Source organism: Triticum dicoccoides, chromosome 3B (assembly GCF_002162155.2).
Source record: "Triticum dicoccoides isolate Atlit2015 ecotype Zavitan chromosome 3B, WEW_v2.0, whole genome shotgun sequence".
Lineage (NCBI taxonomy): Eukaryota > Viridiplantae > Streptophyta > Magnoliopsida > Poales > Poaceae > Triticum > Triticum dicoccoides.
The window spans coordinates 476,123,029-476,131,427 of record NC_041385.1 but is presented as its reverse complement, the minus strand read 5'-3'; positions in this window follow the sequence as shown (position 1 = coordinate 476,131,427).

Here is an 8,399-nt window from a genome sequence, read left to right as displayed (position 1 = left end):
TGGAATCACAACATATAAAAACACATGCAAGGAAGAAAACCAAAATATGCAAGGGGGAAAGTAACTTTCAATGTAAGAAATTTTAAGTACAAGTTACCGCAAGGAGGCACATTGGATATAAGATATAAACTTGATGATTCAATTGACTTGGCTTGAGACAATAAGAGTGATGAAGTCCCCTTAATTCTTCATAATGTAGCCAAGTCTCCAATGCCCTCCAAAAACACCTATTGATCAAGTTTGAGCTTGTTGGTCCCCAACCAAGTTGGGTCCTAAGAGGTTAGTCATAATAGGCTTGGCTACCCAAATGGTTCTTTTCTTGACACCACTTTGAGTACCAACAAACTTGGCAAACACATTGCCAACCTTATCCTTCCCAAGAGAATAGATATCATCAATAATAATTGGGTTTGATAAGTTACCACTAGTGCATGAAGAAGCGACGTGACCTTTCTCATGACATAAGTAGCAACGTCTACTCTTCACTTTCTTCTCACTTGATTTTTCCACAAGAGAAGCATTAGCTTGAGTCTTCTTGGGAAGTGGCCTTTCTTTAACTTGACGTTGAGCATGAGATTGAACTTGTGCCCTCTTCCCTTGTTGCTTGACACTAATGGCCTTATCCTTCAATGGGCAAGATCTAACATGATGCCCTTCTACTTTGCACTTGAAGCAAACAATCTTGGCCGAATTCTTGACTTGTTCTTGGCCCTTCTTTTTGTTCATCTTGGACTTCTTCTTATTGGAGTTGAATCCAAGTCCACCTTTGTCATTGGGGGATTTTTGCACACTCAAGATATTGTTGAGTGTGGATTTCCCTTCATGACACTTTTCCAAGTCTTTCTTCAAAGAAGTGACTTGGGCCTTGAGCTCTTTGATTTCCTCTACATGGTTAGTCTCAACACAAGTACTAGAGGAAGTATAAGCTTCATCGTTAGAGCAACAAGGCAAGGAAAGCAATTCATCACAAGATGTACCAACATTGTGAGTAGATGAATTACAAGGACTAGCACATGTCAATATACTATTTTGACTAGAAGTAGTGCTAGTATCCACATGAGGCTCACTAGATGTTACCTTAGCAATCATGGCCTCATGAGCTATCTTTAGCACACTATGGGATACTAGAAGATCATCATGAGAGCTTGAGAGCTTTTCATGACTTTCTTCCAATTTCCCATAATTGCAAGATAGCACCTCAAGTTGAGCCTGTAGCTCAACATTCTCCTTCAAAATGGATGCTTCACAAGTAATAGAATTAGTAGCACAAGCATCATCATTAACAACAAGAGGAGAAGGAAACTTGGCAAGCTCTTTTAAATAAGAAGCTTCAAGTTGAGCATGAGACTCGGTGAGTTTGATGAGCTCACCCTTGATGACCCTTGAGCCATTTTCGAGGTGCTCAAAATCCTCAAGGAGTCTAGCATGAGCAACTTCAAGCTTAGCATTTTTAGTTTCAAAAACATTGGCCACCTCAAGAGCTCTATCAGTAGATTCCTTCACTCTAGACAATTCTAGAGCAAAAGTCTCCTCAAGAGATTCCTTGGTGGGTTGTTCAAGTTCAAGAGCTTGAGAGAGGTCCGCAATCTCATTAGCGTAATCACGCCCATGACCTTCCATTTTATCAATGCTGACCTCATGCTTCTCAAGACGAGATTCCAACTCATCAATATATTTCTTGCTCTCAATAGCAATGGACATAATTTCCATGAAGTTGTAACGAGCAATTTTATTTTTATGAAGAGCTTTAAAAACCATTTCCCCCTTAATTTTTAAGGAGGCAACATTATCATTCTCTTCATCATTATCCTCATCATCATTAGCATCAACATCATCATCAAGAGACATATTGTGGTACAAAGTAGGAGATACCTTTGACGCCTTAGCCATAAGGCAAAACACAATAGATGATGATGTAGTATCCCTTGAGGCACCATTAAACACCACATCTTGTTCCATGGAGTGTTCGGTTTCCTCTACATTGTTAGCACAACAACTCGAGGAAATAGATGCATTTTATCATGGCAACAAGACATAGCAAGCATATCATCATGATATTTAGTCAAGCAATTTCTACATGATATGCAAGGACTATCAACACAAACATGTGAAACATTTGGAGTGCTCGAAGTGTTAAAGCCCAAAGAAGGAGCATTGCAATAATATAGTGATGAAGGATCATCCACAATAAGCATACTATCACCATTGCAATGACCAACACTACTCACCATATCATTACCTTGTGGCAAACCACATGTAGGTGAAGTAGAAGAAGTTGAGAAGACTATACGACCGGAGGTGGAGGGGGAACAATCATCCTCACAAATATTGGACACACCATATTTATCTTGAAGCTTTGTCCACAACTCATGAGCATCCCGGAACGACATGAGTTGAAAAATAACTACATTGCTCAAAGCATCAAAAAGCACATTAGAAGCTTGAGCATTGAGATAAGAGTTTTTCTCATCCTCTAAAGATAATCTTTGGGGATCCTCTGGAGGAAAAAACCCATATCTACAATTCGCTCTAAATTTGCGTCCATGACCCTAAAGAGATTAAGCATGCGAATTACCCAAACATCAAAATTTGTGCCATCAAAACTAAGAGTGTCAGAGAATCCTAATCCCCTAGTCGACATCTTTACTCTCTAGGCGGTTAAGCCTAACAAAGAGAGACGAGGCTCTGATACCAATTGAAAGATCGAGGATGTTGCCTAGAGGGGGGGTTAATAGGTGCTTTAAAATAATTACGGTTTAGGCTTGAACAAATGCGAAATAAACCTAGCGGTTAATTTGTCAAGCACAAAACCTAGAACAACTAGGCTCACCTATGTGCACCAACAACTTATGCTAAGTAAGATAAGCAACTATGTGATAGCAAGATATATGACAAAGAACAATATGGCTATCACAAAGTAAAGTGCATAAGTAAAGGGGCTCGTGTAAGAGATAACCGAGGCACGCGGAGACGACGATGTATCCCGAAGTTCACACCCTTGCGGATGCTAATCTCCGTTTGGAGCGGTGTGGAGGCACAATGCTCCCCAAGAAGCCACTAGGGCCACCGTAATCTTCTCACGCCCTCACACAATGCAAGATGCAGTGATTCCACTAAGGGACCCTTGAGGGCGGTCACCGAACCCGTACAAATGGCGACCCTTGGGGGCGGTCACCGAACCCGTACACTTTGGCAACCCTTGGGGGCGGTCACCGGTACCCGTCAAATTGCTCGGGGCGATCTCCACAACCTAATTGGAGACCCCGACGCTTGCCCGGAGCTTTACACCACAATGATTGAGCTCCGAACATCACCAACCGTCTAGGGCACCAAGGCACCCAAGAGGAACAAGCTCTAGGGTGCCCAAACACCCAAGAGTAATAAGCTTCTCAAACTTCACTTCCACATATCACCGTGGAGTACTCAAACCGATGCACCAAATGCAATGGCAAGGGCACACTGAGTGCCCAAGTGCTTCTCTCCCAAATCCCACCAAAGCAACTAATGCTAGGGAGGAAAATGAGAGGAAGAACGAAAGAAGAACACGAAGAACTCCAAGATCTAGATCCAAGGGGTTCCCCTCACTTAGAGGAGAAAGTGATTGGTGGAAACGTGGATCTAGATCTCCTCTCTCTTTTCCCTCAAGAACTAGTAAGAATCCATGGAGGGATTGAGAGTTAGCAAGCTCGAAGAAGGTCAACAATGGGGGAAGAACACAAGCTCAAAGGATTAGGTTCATTGGGAAGAAGACCCCCTTTTATAGGACCTCCCGAATCCAACCGTTATGTGCTCAGGTCGTGCACAAGCGGTACTACCGCTTGGAGGAGCGGTACTACCGCTTAGCACGGCCAAAACAGCCCAAACGAGAGAGAAAACACGAGATTTTGGTCCGGGGCGGTACTACCGCTTAGGAGCCACGGTAGTACTGCTCTGGAGCGGTACTACCGCTCACTCTGGAGCGGTAGTAAAAAATTACATCCGCTCTAGTCGCGGTAGTACCGCTGCAGTCTTTACCAAAACAGCCACAACTTTTGCAAACGGATTTCGAATTCAACGAAACCAAGTTTGTTGGAAAGCTAACGACATGGGCTAACACAATATTGATAGAAATATCAAGAATAAGCAAATGAGAAAAGTCCCATAAGAAATGGTGAGAACCCATCATCGGATAAGACCGGTAAAACCTCCAACACCGAAAACATCATAGAAGATGCATGCGAACTCCGTTTTCGATGAACTCAAGCTTGTCATCAAGATGACCATAAACTCTAAGACTCACAAAGATAACCAAACAAGAACCAAGAAACATGATGCAAGGATGCAATGGTTTGAACTCTCTACTAACGATACGATCAAGCTACCAACTTGAGAGCCCCTTTGATAGTACAGCAAACGATCCTATAACTCGGTCTCCCAACTACCACCACAAGACCGGTAAAATAGAAAACCTATCAAGGGAAAACCTTTGCCTTGCACATGGTCCACTTGATCTAGATGAAGACGATCTTGACTCCCTCAAGTTGGACCACCTTTCTTGATTGCGTTGGCTCGATGAAGACTAGATGATTGCTCCCCCATAGTTCACTATGGGTGAGCCACTCTTCAGCACATCTTCACAAGTCCATTGACACCACAATGGATGGCAAGATTCAAGCACTTGATCTCTTCATGATGCTCCACTTGAACTTGCACACAGCAATCTTGATGACGATCACCACTTGATGTCATCCTTTCCATGGGTTGTATGATATCTTCCTCTTGACGCAAGCCCATGGATACGTACCTAACCCCACATAAAACTCTCACATAGACCATGGGTTAGTACATAAAGAGTAATGGACAATGCTTACCATACCATGGGATCACTTGATCCCTCTCGGTACATCTTCTACGCTTTCTGAGTTGATCAACTTGATTCACTCTTGACTTAGTCTTGATCAACCTTGAATCTTTGCAACTCTCTTCATTTGGATGATGTCTTGAAGGTAAACATGAATGATCACACAACCTTCTTCTTCAAGACATGCTTGCAATAAGCTCAACACTCATATGACCAATCTTTGGATAATTCCTTAATAGCACCTTGGTCATCACAAACTCTCATTGAAACCAACAAATGGACTCCAAAAAAAGCCTATGGGCAAACCCTTCAAATATAACTCAAGACAACCATTAGTCCATAGAGATTGTCATCAATTACCAAAACCACACGTGGGGGCACCACATGTCCTTTCAACTTTTTTGTACTTGGATTTTTTTTCTTTTTTTATATGTGCGAAATTTCTGACGCCACATGATTTTTTATCTTTTTTATTATTTAAATTGACAATAAGTAAACTTGTTAGCTAATTGGTTATAGATTTATGAGAACATAATAGAAGAAATTACCTTTTTCTAAGCATTTTGCACTGGTTGCGGACATTTATCAGCAGTTATGAGCGATGTGCGTTGTCCCGCCTGCAGCGGACATCCACATGGGCTTTCCCAATAGACCATAACATAGATTGGCTGCTATATACGAAATTATCAGTTAAGGGGTACCTCCTCAAAGGCTACCGACACTTTCTCTGATAGTGAAAAGTTGCGCACTACACTTGTCGCAACCTAAAAGTTTTGAGTTTTTTCTTGTAATTCTTTTTTTTCAAAATGTTTTAGTTCTTGAACCGTGCGTCCAGAAAAAAAGCCAGAAACTGAGAAGCGCAACCGTGCTTCATATATTTTTGAGAAGCATATTTTCCACGGTGAAGCACAATTGTGCTTTCACGTGGTGCAAAACTGAGCTTTCACTTTTTAAGAAGCACAACTGTGCTTCACCGTGAAGCACAAATGTACTTTTTTACTTTTTGGGAAGTATAACTGATGTGCTTCACCGTGAAGCACAACTACGCTTTTCACTTTTCGAAAGCACGGTTGTGCATCACTGTGAAGCATAACTATGATTTTCACACGTGTGCTTCACGCAAGAAAAATACGGTCTTCTCGGGTAACTCTTCTCAGACCTGGCAGTCCATTGTTCACGATCTTGAGCTCCATAAGAAAGGCTTAACATGGCGAATCAGGGACGGTGCATCTATCCACATATGGCATTATCAATGGTCCCCCAACCCCAGCGCAAGAAAACTGATACCCCCAAGGCCGATGCAGCCTCCACCATGTTAGCGAGCTCCTGGATGAGTGTGGCAATTGGAGCATGCTGCTTGTTAACCGGCATGTCATGCCGATGGATGTCGCGGAAATCATGAAAATCAAGGTTTCTTCTTGGCTCGGCAACGACGCCACTGCATGGGCGTCAGAACGCAATGGATCGTTTACGGTCCGGAGTGCCTATCACCTTGCCTACAACAAAACCCCATTGCCTTAGTACAGTCGCAATGAGCAGGGCACTAGACGAGCAATGTGTCATATGGGAACTTATATTGAGGTGTCCTGCTCCGCCAAAGGTACGTATTTTTGCATGGCGGTTGGCTTCAAACTCTCTTGCCACTTGGATGAACAAATATTCACATAAGATTGAGTTAACTCTTCTTTGTTGTTGTGTGCAACGGAGCTGCAGGACACGTTCCACACTTGATGTAGGTGTCCATGGGACGTTTCCCTATGGCAGGCCATGGCGGAACATTGGATGTTGCTGGATATAAGAGCTACGAACAAGATATACCTGAAGTGGCTCTTCGGCCTGCTATACAATCTAAATGAAGTGGATTGCATGCGTGTGGTTACAGTGTTTTATGGTGGAGCTGGCATGTTCAGAACAAGATCGTCCACGACAAACAACCCCCCATGGTGGAAGCGTCCCAATGTCTTCTCATCAGCTATGATGATTCACTTTGGTGTATACGACACTTCCCTACGAGCGATACGGTGAAAGGAAAGATGTACTACCGCGTGCGGGGTACATCTCTCCATGCTCGAGTGCTCCATCGACGCAGCCCCCAAGTGGTCACCCTCATCGACTGGTCGTGTTAATTTAAATGTAGATGGCTCATTTGTTGAAGCTAATGGCGGAGTGGCAGGAGCAGGCATGATTCTTTGTGATAGTGATGGCAACATCATTTTCTCTGCCTGCCGCTCCATCTTGTTCTGCGATGGGACACCGCAAGATGAACTTTTAGCTTGCCATGAGGGTCTGAACGTCGCCCTTCAGTTGTCTACACTCCCGGTTGATGTTGAGATGGATTGCATGGACACAGTCAAGCAAATCCGGTCGTCGACTCTCGATAGATCGCCACATGCGATGATAATACAAAAAGTTAAAAGGCTCTTTGGTGATAGGGATGTCAGTATTGTTCATGTTAGTAGGAATCAGAATGTTGTTAGTCACTCTCTCGCCCTTTGGGTTGAACAGAAGGCCGAACAACGGCATGGTTGCACTCTGGGTGTGCAGATGTTCCTCTGCTTTGTAGGAACAAACTCATTATTCTTTGAGCAATGAAATTCCTTTTAACCCTGCAAAAACAAAAGTACACGTGAAGCACGCAAAGGGGGAAGTGAGCCAGAGGCTCCTATATGTGAGGGAAACATACGCTTTGTGGTTTTCTCTGGTTTTCTCTTTTCTTTTTGGTTTTCTTATGTGCTTCCCATTACAGATATTTGTACTACACCGTGTAGGCAGATTCACTGAAAGGCGCGAGTAGGTGTGTTGCACAACCTGCGAAGATGTGTTGTGTGTTAAGGCTGGTCACAATAAAAGTATCATAGCTAGTGTCATAGATGCCAACTGGACATTTACGTTGAGGTGACACATAATTTAATGAGAGGAGAGAGGATTGAGTACCATGATATGATACCGTATCATATTACATGATGTAGTAGTATATGTCTTGCATGGTGATAAATGATGCCAATATGATACCAAACTATTATACTATGCATTATAGAGGTAATATTATACACTAGTATCATATGCGTGGTCCTAGTATATGGTACTTCCCATTGTGACTAGCCTAACTAAGGTGTGTTGCAGGACGCGTAAAGATGTGGTGCGCGACACACGAAGGTGTGTTGCGCTGCGCGCCGCTTACGTGAAGTTATGTTGTGTAACGCATGCAAGGTGTGTTGTGCGGCGCGTAAAGGTGTATTGCATGACAGAAGCACAAGCACACCACCAACTGGGAGCATAAGTAAAAAGAAAATGATGATGTGTGAGCACAAGTTTGTTATATTTGGTAGCACAAGTTCGGTCCAAAAATAGTTTGTCGAAACTTATCAACACGAAATCTAGTTTCAAACATCTCAACACTAAGATAGCTTAGTATCCCAAAACATTAACTAGAAGTTGATCTTGGTCGAGAGGGAGCCAAGTCATCTACCCACTGTAACCAGATGGATCTCCTTGCTTCCCACCTACACAACACCAGACACAAGCCAGAGCCAGAGGAGCCAAGAGGAAGCATACGGCG